We start from the raw sequence: 8,888 nt of genomic DNA on the forward strand, positions 1-8,888 counted from the left end.
AAGAGAGCGATTATTTAGGGAGGAATTCCTGATATTCCAAACCTTGTGCTAAAGACAGAAGAAGAGGTATTTTCTGTGATCCTCTAGAAAATACTAAGGCTGGAGATGTTTATTTTCTCATGCCTCCAAACCACAGACCCCATCACCTTGTCAGGCTCAAGGAGTGACCTCTGCAACCCCACTGCCGCTTCTAATTTTAACTCCCTGCCCTCTGATCCGAGCACCAGGGTTCGTGCAGCTCCAACAGGAAGCATCCCTGCTGACCTTTCTAATTCCAGGAGCTTGATGATTGCTTATCCCTGCAATCCACAGGAAAACCCCTACCTAAGAGCCACCTGCATTGTTTGCAAGTATTCACATTTTGCTGCAGCTGAGAGGATCCAGCCCTGTTTGGAAAAGGATGTGTTTATTCTCAACCCTGTGATGTGAAAGTGCGGCTGGAGTGTGAGGGTGGAAAGGTCAGGCTGTGACAGGCTGGTGGCTTTTTTTCTTCAGTAGAAAGGGCTTTGCTATTCCAGAGTCCTGGCCTACAGAGGTGACACGTATTAACCTTTCAGCTCTTGCATAAAGGATGGTGCTGGGGCTCATTTTCCAGTTTTAAAAGAGCTGAGCGAGGCTCTTTCAGGCCTGTGACAGAGAGGGAGTGGGCGTAGGAGCAAGGTCAGGACAATGCTTCCTAAGCGGATGGAAATGCTTCCCTGTGGTGCCTAATTAGTCTGTTCCAGCACAGAAATCCTCCCCCTGCACCAGTCCCGACCTGGGAGTTCTCCCTGGTCCCTGGGGCAGTCCAGCTTTAGGGCAGTGGCTACTTTGGCTCCTGTTCTGGCCCTCCTGATCCCCTTGCAGAGAAGGCCGTAGGACTGAGGCACATCAAACAAACACCATCCTTCCTGCTGCCATCCCAGAGCAGTGCCTCTCCTCTCCATCACAGCAACCTCAGCCACCCAAGGCTGATTCCATGTTAAGTTTCATGAATGGCATGGGTAAGTCTCTGCCACACACAAAAACCTCTTTGTTGTGCACTAAAACATTTGAAGAATGATTTGTTAGTTACTAAATATTCAAATTTATGTATTTCTTTTTCAAGCATCAATTTCTTCCCCAGTCATCCAGAGTAGGAACTTTACTGGAGTCCAAGGAACCAACTCCTGCTCTTGAGAATCTCAGTGAGCAGCAGGACTCACCCTCCTTAAGAAGTCAGGAGCAGGCAAGGAATGCAGCCAGGTTTGGCTCTCCCTCTGTCTGTCCTGGGCTGCAGTGCCTCCCTGGCTGCCCCTCCTTGCATCATACACCTGATTCATCAAACCTCAGGGAGGGCAGGCACAGCCCAGTGCTGCAATCCCTGCAGGAATTCACGGAGTCACGGAATGCTTTGGGTTGGGAGGAACCATCCAGTTCCACCCCCTGCCATGGGCAGGGACACCTTCCACTATCCCAGGTCGCTCCAAGCCCCGTCCAACCTGGCCTGGGACTGTTCCAGGGATGGAGCAGCCATGGCTGGATATCCAGAGCAGGATAATGCACCAAGTTGTCTTGAGGAAAGACAGGACCCTTCTGCTGTCTCACCTTGGGGGCTGCACCACCCTTGCTGACCCCATGCACCAGCTAAGGTGTATTTAGGGAGTTTTAAGTCCTTCCTTGATCTTTATGGTGACATCGGACATGTGTGGTTGGTTTGGGCTGCTAAACCCAGTCACATAATGGAGCAGAAAGGGAACAGAGATTTCACATTAAAATCTGCAATGATTTGAAGAATGAGGGGTTTCCTGTTAATAAAATTATCCCCGTGTTTCTGATAACTCAGATTATATTTTATGGCAGAAGCCTTGATCTCTTCCTCGGTCTCCCACCTCGTCCCAAACCTAAACTTGAGGACAAACACCAATGAGTCCTAGCATGCTGTATTTTACCTGGTTTCCCAAGAAACCTGGAGAGTAAAAATAGAACCATAGGATCATAGAATGGTTGGAAGGGACCTTAAAGATCATCCAGGTCTGACCCCCTGCCATGGGCAGGGAATAGAAGGACACTAAGGAGTAACCTGAGGACAGACTCATAGTGCTTGTCCCAGAGGTGAGAAATGTTTCATTCAGACCTGGAACCATGTTGCACACCTGAAAATCCCATCCCAAGAATAAAAATCTACATCAAGAGTGTAAAATTTTGGAAGTTACTAGTGTAGTAACTTAGTTTTCTGAGCGGTAATGTAGAAACTTAGTTTTCAGCCATGGGGATGCACTTAATAAATAAGAGAACTTAAGGAAGACCAAGCTAGTGAGGACTCTGGCAAAGTCACCCCACCACAGCAATGTGTGCTGGGAGGGAAGGAGAACTGAGGAGAAGAATGCACCTCTCACATGTGAGAGATATTTATTATCTCCCACGGCCGCTGCCCACACTGAACTGCAAGGATTTGATTACATCAGATGTCTCCTGAAGCTGTCAGCCAGTCCCAGCAAGGGACCACATCTAATCTCATCAGGTTTCACCTTCCTGTAACATCCCTGAGCAAGGAAAGAGGATTGTGCATCTCTGGCCACACCCTGGATTCACATCACGTGTGGGAGGGCTCTGCTGGAGAGGAAGGACAGAAGATGGGAAAAAAATGAGCCCCCTGTCCCCCTCCCTTCTCTCACTTTCCTGTTTCTCCTCCCTATCTCTTCCTGTCTGGTGATCCTGGCAGACACTGACCTTTTCCCAGCAATATGACAGGAATCCAATGTCCCTCTTGGGCTCTGGGCTGCTCCCTGCCAGGGAAGGCACAAGGGGAGAACCCACAACCCACAGCCATGGAAGAAAAGGAGAGGAACAGAGCATCCACCCCCAAACAGGATTCTGGAAGCATGAGCAAGTACAGGAGTCTGAGTCTCTTTTCCAAATCAGGAGTGGTTTAACAATCCTGCTCTTGGTTTTTGCCATGTGGGAGCAGACCAGCTTGTGGAGAATGAAAAGGGTGGATTTGGATCAGTTGAATTAATAATCAAGAATTAGAATTCAGACCTATGCTAATTACATCTGCAGTTGGTGCTAAGATGGGACGACTTTTACAGTTTCCCAACCCTCAGGATCTCAAGAGACAATTCCATGAGCTGGATGTCTCTTATTAGTTTGTAGGCATGATCCATAGAGAGAGGAAGATCCATTTTGGTCTGGCATGAATATACAAACCTGGAGAGGAATTTGAAACAATACCACTGCCTAGAGGCTTGTATTTCTGCAGTCATCATATTCATAGGCCTTGATCATCATAGAATCACGGAATGGTTTGGGTTTCAAGGAACCTTAAATATCATCTTTTTCCATGAGCAGGGACACCTTCCACTATCCCAGGCTTTGTTTAACCTGGCCTGAAACACTTCCAGGGATGGGGCAGTCACAGCTTCTCTGGGCACCTCGAGCTTCTCACCACCCTCACAGGGAAGAATTTCTTCCCAATATCCCATCTAAGCCTCTGCTCAGTGTTCTCCGAGCAGGTTATGTCACACACAGTCAGCAAAAACAGACACAGAAATGTTTTCTCAAGTCCCGCCAGTGTCTTTCTGTCAGGGTATAAGCAGGGAACTGAACTCTTGAGTGGTCTCAAGATGTCCCATCTGGAAGGTGTTTTTCTTGGCATTACTTATCCAAGGGGATAACATGGTCTTCCATGGCAATGTCCTGACTGCCGAAATATCCAATCCTTGCCACACACCATTGGATAGTTTAATGACAGAGAACCAGTGCAGAGTACCTATGGTTTAGTGCCCTTTCCTGTAACAGAGATAATGTAGGTTCAAGCTCCACATGGAGCTATTTTAACAAGGGCATCCTGGCAGTGAGGAGAGAGGGTCCAACTGCTCAAAAGGCGAGAGGTTCCTTCCTCCTGCTGCTCAGATTTGTGCAAGGAGCAGGCTGGCACCTCCTGCATGCACCCTCTGGATCAATCCCCAAAGCTAAGCAGGTAGGGACACGCTGAGCTGGTGAATCCCAGCACGGTTTAGGGGTGAGTAAGCTCCTCGCTGATCATCACTGCTGAGACTCAGGCAGCTCCAAACATGTCCTGAAATTTTTATGTGGTGAGGACTGGACCGATGGGAATAAAGAGCAACTGGTGCATCCGGGGGTAGGTGGCAGCAAACTTTTCCTTGTGGGAATTAACTGCTCTAAAGGTTTGCAGCACTGAAATCCCAGGAGAGATGGACAGCCTTTGTTAAACTCAGGGAATCCAGAACACCAATGTTTTGAAGAGTCAGACTCACTAATTGTCTTCCTCCTGGATGAAGTAGAAGCAACATGCTCAGAACTGGGCACTGTCCTCTGCTCTATTGTGACATGGGGCAGGACCTGAGGGAACAGCTGGAGCTGTGTCAGGGGAGGGTTAGGTTGGATATCAGAAAAAGGTTCTTCCCCCAGAGGGTGCTGGGACACTGAACAGCCTCCCCAGGGAATGGGCACAGCCCCAAGGCTGCCAGAGCTCCAGGAGTGTTTGGACAACGCTCTCAGGGGTGCACAGGGTGGGGTTGTTGGGGTGTCTGTGCAGGGCCAGGAGCTGGACTGGATGCTCCTAGTGGGTCCCTTCCAACTCAGGATATTCCGTGATTTTACAACTTTCCTGTGGCAATGAAACACTGGAGAGGAGGAGAAAAGAACCACTACAAAGACAATTGAAGTTTCATCTAAAGACTGAGGAATTGCCTCCCAGTTTGGGGAATGCTGGGTGAGGGTTGATGGGTGATGACCTGAAACTTCACCATGCCTTCCTGGAGACCCTGTCACCCTGATGGAGTCACCCATTCACAGGTGGACACAGCAAGGAAAGAGCAAAGCAATCCTCATCCTTACCAGCTGTAAGGGCATGTGTCACCTCAGGACTATACAAATCCCTGCAGTCCAGCTCCTTTGGCACCCATGCCAGCATTCCATCACTGCCTTGCATCCATGAATGTGTGCAGCCCTCCCACTTCCCTTCCCTTCTGGACTCTCCTCAGCTCCAGGAGCTGCACTGGAATGTACCAGAGAGGAATGGATTTGTATTAAATTGGTGCCACATGTACAAGTGGCAGCTGTGTTGTTACGGACGTGGTGCACAGCAGACTCTTCTGAATGTTTGTCAAACTGATGGGATGAATTTGCCCTCTGCATGTGGCAGCTCAGGTACCAGAGAGGATCTCAAGTGATGCTCAATACCCGTGTAAGGACAAGCGAGTCACCCCTGTTCCCTGTAACCAGTGTTTAACAGGAAGTTCATGTGGGGACAGCTGCAGGTGCCCTCACTTCCCATGCCCACAAACTGGAGCTGTCTGTAAAGTGAGGTGAATCCTGCCCTGAGCATCAGGGAGAGAAGTCATAGAATGCCAGAATGATTTGGGTGGGAAGAGACCTTAAAAGCCATCTCACCCCACCCCCTGCCATGGGCAGGGACACCTTCCACCATCCCAGGTTGCTCCAAGCCCCGTCCAACCTGGCCTGGAACATTTCCAGGGATGGGGCAGCCACAGCTTCTCTGAGCAGGCACTCACATAGTGAGTCAGGTACTCACAGAGGGAGAAATTTCACCTTTACTAAGTAGTGCATCCCAGTAGTGCATCCCAGAACACTGGCAGAGAACTGTATTTTTCCAGGAATGATATTACAGCTGCAGTAACTCCCAGATCTGGGGGGAAAAAAAATCCAAGCATAACATATGATGGTCGGCCACTGGGGTGAGTTCCCTGTTGCTTTTATCTTTTCCAGGAAAAAGGTGATGCATTTCGATCTTCATCTTCAAGGTGGTGGAACCCAGCAAAACCCTGTCTCCATATTCACACTCTCTTCCTCTGTGAGACCTGTGTGGACAGCCTTCCCTCAATGCCTAAAGAGAGGAAAGTTAAAAGCCCACACCATGGGCCTGAGGAGAAATCAGGCAGCTGGACTGAGGCAACACTGGAATAATCCCTGTGATTATATATAATAGTCATATGGAGATATATCAACGACGGCAATCCCAAGAAGCCCAGAAACTTAAGAAGTCTTCAGTGAGACTTTTTAAAATATCATGCAGTGACAGGACAAGGGGAAATAACTTTAAGTTGCCAGAGGGCAGGGTTAGATGGGATATTGGGAAGGAATTCTTCCCTGTGAGGGTGGGGAGGCCCTGGCCCAGGGTGCCCAGAGAAGCTGTGGCTGCCCCATCCCTGGGGGTGTCCAAGGCCAGGTTGGATGGGGCTTGGAGCAACCTGGGATGGTGGGAGGTGTCCCTGGCCATGGCAGGGGGTTGGAACTGGATGGTCTTGAAGGTTCCTTCAAACCCAAACCATTCCATGATTCTATGAGCTTGGAAGAACTCAGTACACCAAGCATGAACGAGTAATGGCAGATTGTATCCCAGCCCTTCAGAAATGAGAGCCAGACTGAGACAGTGAAATGGGTTAAGTGGATTACAGAAAAATTTTAAAAGATCAAAAAAGAGAGGGTGACAAGACAGCAAAATTGACACGGAGGGAAGTGCTCCACAACTACAGACAGCAGTGTAAATAGATCAGGAGTGCCAGAAATAAGTGAAACTACCACATCATCATCCAGTGCCTCTCTCTACCCTGAAAAATAGTTTCTGCCTGTCTTTTCTTGTCCAGGCAAGTTTTAAACCTCCTGAGGTTGGGTTTAAAGAGTAAGATGTGTGTTTTCTTGCCTTATTCATACCTGCAGATCTTCAGTGAACAGCAGAAATAAACACAGGTGGACAAAGCAGAGGAATACTGCAGCAGAAAAGATGGGAAGAATGAGCAGTGCAAAGGGAGGAAGCAGCAATGCCAAAAGGCAGCTGGGAATAGCTGGGGATCAGCTGTAAGAGGAAGGCTTCAGTTTGATATATGGTGCCAGAGACATTATTAATGATTTGCTGGTTTTTACCTTTAAAAACTTGGGGTGGATTATTTATTATGTCACCAGAGTGCTCATATGATCTATGAAAGGGATGATAATATGTATCTGTTCCTGGCATCTCAGATTCACTGGGTTTTTACAGCCTCTAATTAGGATTTAATTCTGCACTCCTGACACAGACGAAGAGTTTGTGGTGCACTTGAAGAAAAGACAAACACTTCCCCCCTTACTTAAAATATCCCATTTGACCATGAATGAACAGCTCTGCTGAGAGTCATCACATCATTTTCACAGGCCAAAGGATTTATTTTCCTCTGAAAATAATGAATAACCCAGGGAAACCCAATTGGACTAGAACACTGCTGAAGCCCTGGCTTTGGTGTGCTTCCATGAAGTTAGCCTGGAAAGCAGTGGGCATTAGCTGTGTTCTCAGTGGGAATCTCTGCAGTAGGGTTGGTGTTCTGCATTTGGGAGAAAATGCCTGTGATTTGGATCCAGAATCATCATTTGAGGCTGGGCAAAGGCAGGAGGAGCTGTATATCCAACTCAGCCAACTCAGCCTCACTTGCCATGCACAGGCAGAACTGCGGATAACCCAGTTATTGGTGTACTCAGCACATCTTGGAATTTCCCCCTGGAAATCCTTCCCTTCCCTTCCCTTCCCTTCCCTTCCCTTCCCTTCCCTTCCCTTCCCTTCCCTTCCCTTCCCTTCCCTTCCCTTCCCTTCCCTTCCCTTCCCTTCCCTTCCCTTCCCTTCCCTTCCCTTCCCTTCCCTTCCCTTCCCTTCCCTTCCCTTCCCTTCCCTTCCCTTCCCTTCCCTTCCCTTCCCTTCCCTTCCCTTCCCTTCCCCTCCCTTCCCCTCCCCTCTCCTCTCAGCTGCAGTCATGAGCTGGTCCCCAGATGGGTGACAATGGCCTTTCTGAAGCCTAAATACCTCTTGGTCCCTGTCTCCTGTCCTCCAACATCAAGACTGTGCTCACACTGCAGACCATGGGCATCCTCTCTGAGGATCCAAAAGGATTGTACTGGGCATGGCATAACCTGGGAGTGACTCAGCCCAAAATGACAAGGGAAGAGAGGAACAGAGATGGGTGGCAAGAAATGGGGTGAGTGAACTGTCAGAGAAGAGCAGCTCAAAGCAGGCACACCCAAGGGAGAGCTGCTCTCAGTGAAGGTCAGTGCAGAGGAGGTGGGTGTGAAGTGCTCCTCCCAAAGCTCCGGGATGGACAGTGTCTGGTCACTCCAGCTCTGACTGGCACTGAGATCTGGGGTGGTTTTTTGAAGCTGCATGATTGAGAAAAACAGATTTTCTGGCTCCCTGTGGTTCTCTGCACACACTGAGAAATCCCACAACCACTGCACCAGGCCGAACTTGCCCTTTGGGCAGGACAAGGCTCCAAATGTTCAGGTTGAATGTAGCTGTGGCACTGAGGAAAGAGACCTCAGAGGCTGTTTTATTATGTTCCTGTTCTCCTCCATGAGCAGAGAATCTATTCCTGGTGGTTTGGAGAAGGACAATAATAATCAGAATAAATGTTCTGAATAGTGGGAAAATGCACTTTTAACCTGCTTCTGGGCTGATTCTTTCCCTCCTCAATGCTTCACTGAGTGTGTTTGTTGGTAGTCCTTGAGGAAAGCAAGATGTCTCCATATACCCTGGTGGTAAGATTTTAACCTAAGCTGATGTTAAAACAGAACTGAAACCTGGTCCCAGCTTAATTTAAAGCAAACATTTGCCATTTAAACATATTTCAGTTATTAAAATTTTTCACATAAATGGGTAGCAGCCTGAGTTAGCTTTAGGTTGAACCATTTACCCAAGCTGAGAGACTCTGAGGCTCATTTTTCAGTTTCAGTCTTGCTGGGGATGATATAAAGCTCCCCATAACCTCTGTGGCCTGGAAGAAGCCACGCTCAGTCAATACCCCTCAGGATGACAGCTCCCAAATCCCACTGCAAGTCATGATGGATTGTCCTGGGGTGAGATTTCATACATCTCCTGCTTTCAGAGGGGAGCTGACACAAATAATTGGTGTCACTTTTGCTGG

General features: G+C 48.5%; 1 long non-coding RNA gene across 1 annotated transcript; it reads right to left on the reverse strand.

Moving 5' to 3' along the window:
* Window positions 1–7,108: 7,108 nt before the first annotated feature.
* On the reverse strand, window positions 7,109–7,963 carry LOC108445869. The gene is made up of 2 exons (XR_001860898.1): window positions 7,775–7,963; window positions 7,109–7,424 (listed from the first exon to the last, which is right to left on the reverse strand). It is a non-coding gene; the product is annotated as an uncharacterized LOC108445869 (long non-coding RNA).
* Between the last annotated feature and the right edge of the window lie 925 nt (window positions 7,964–8,888).

The sequence above is a fragment of the Corvus brachyrhynchos genome, unplaced genomic scaffold (assembly GCF_000691975.1).
Source record: "Corvus brachyrhynchos isolate BGI_N302 unplaced genomic scaffold, ASM69197v1 scaffold203, whole genome shotgun sequence".
NCBI lineage: Eukaryota > Metazoa > Chordata > Aves > Passeriformes > Corvidae > Corvus > Corvus brachyrhynchos.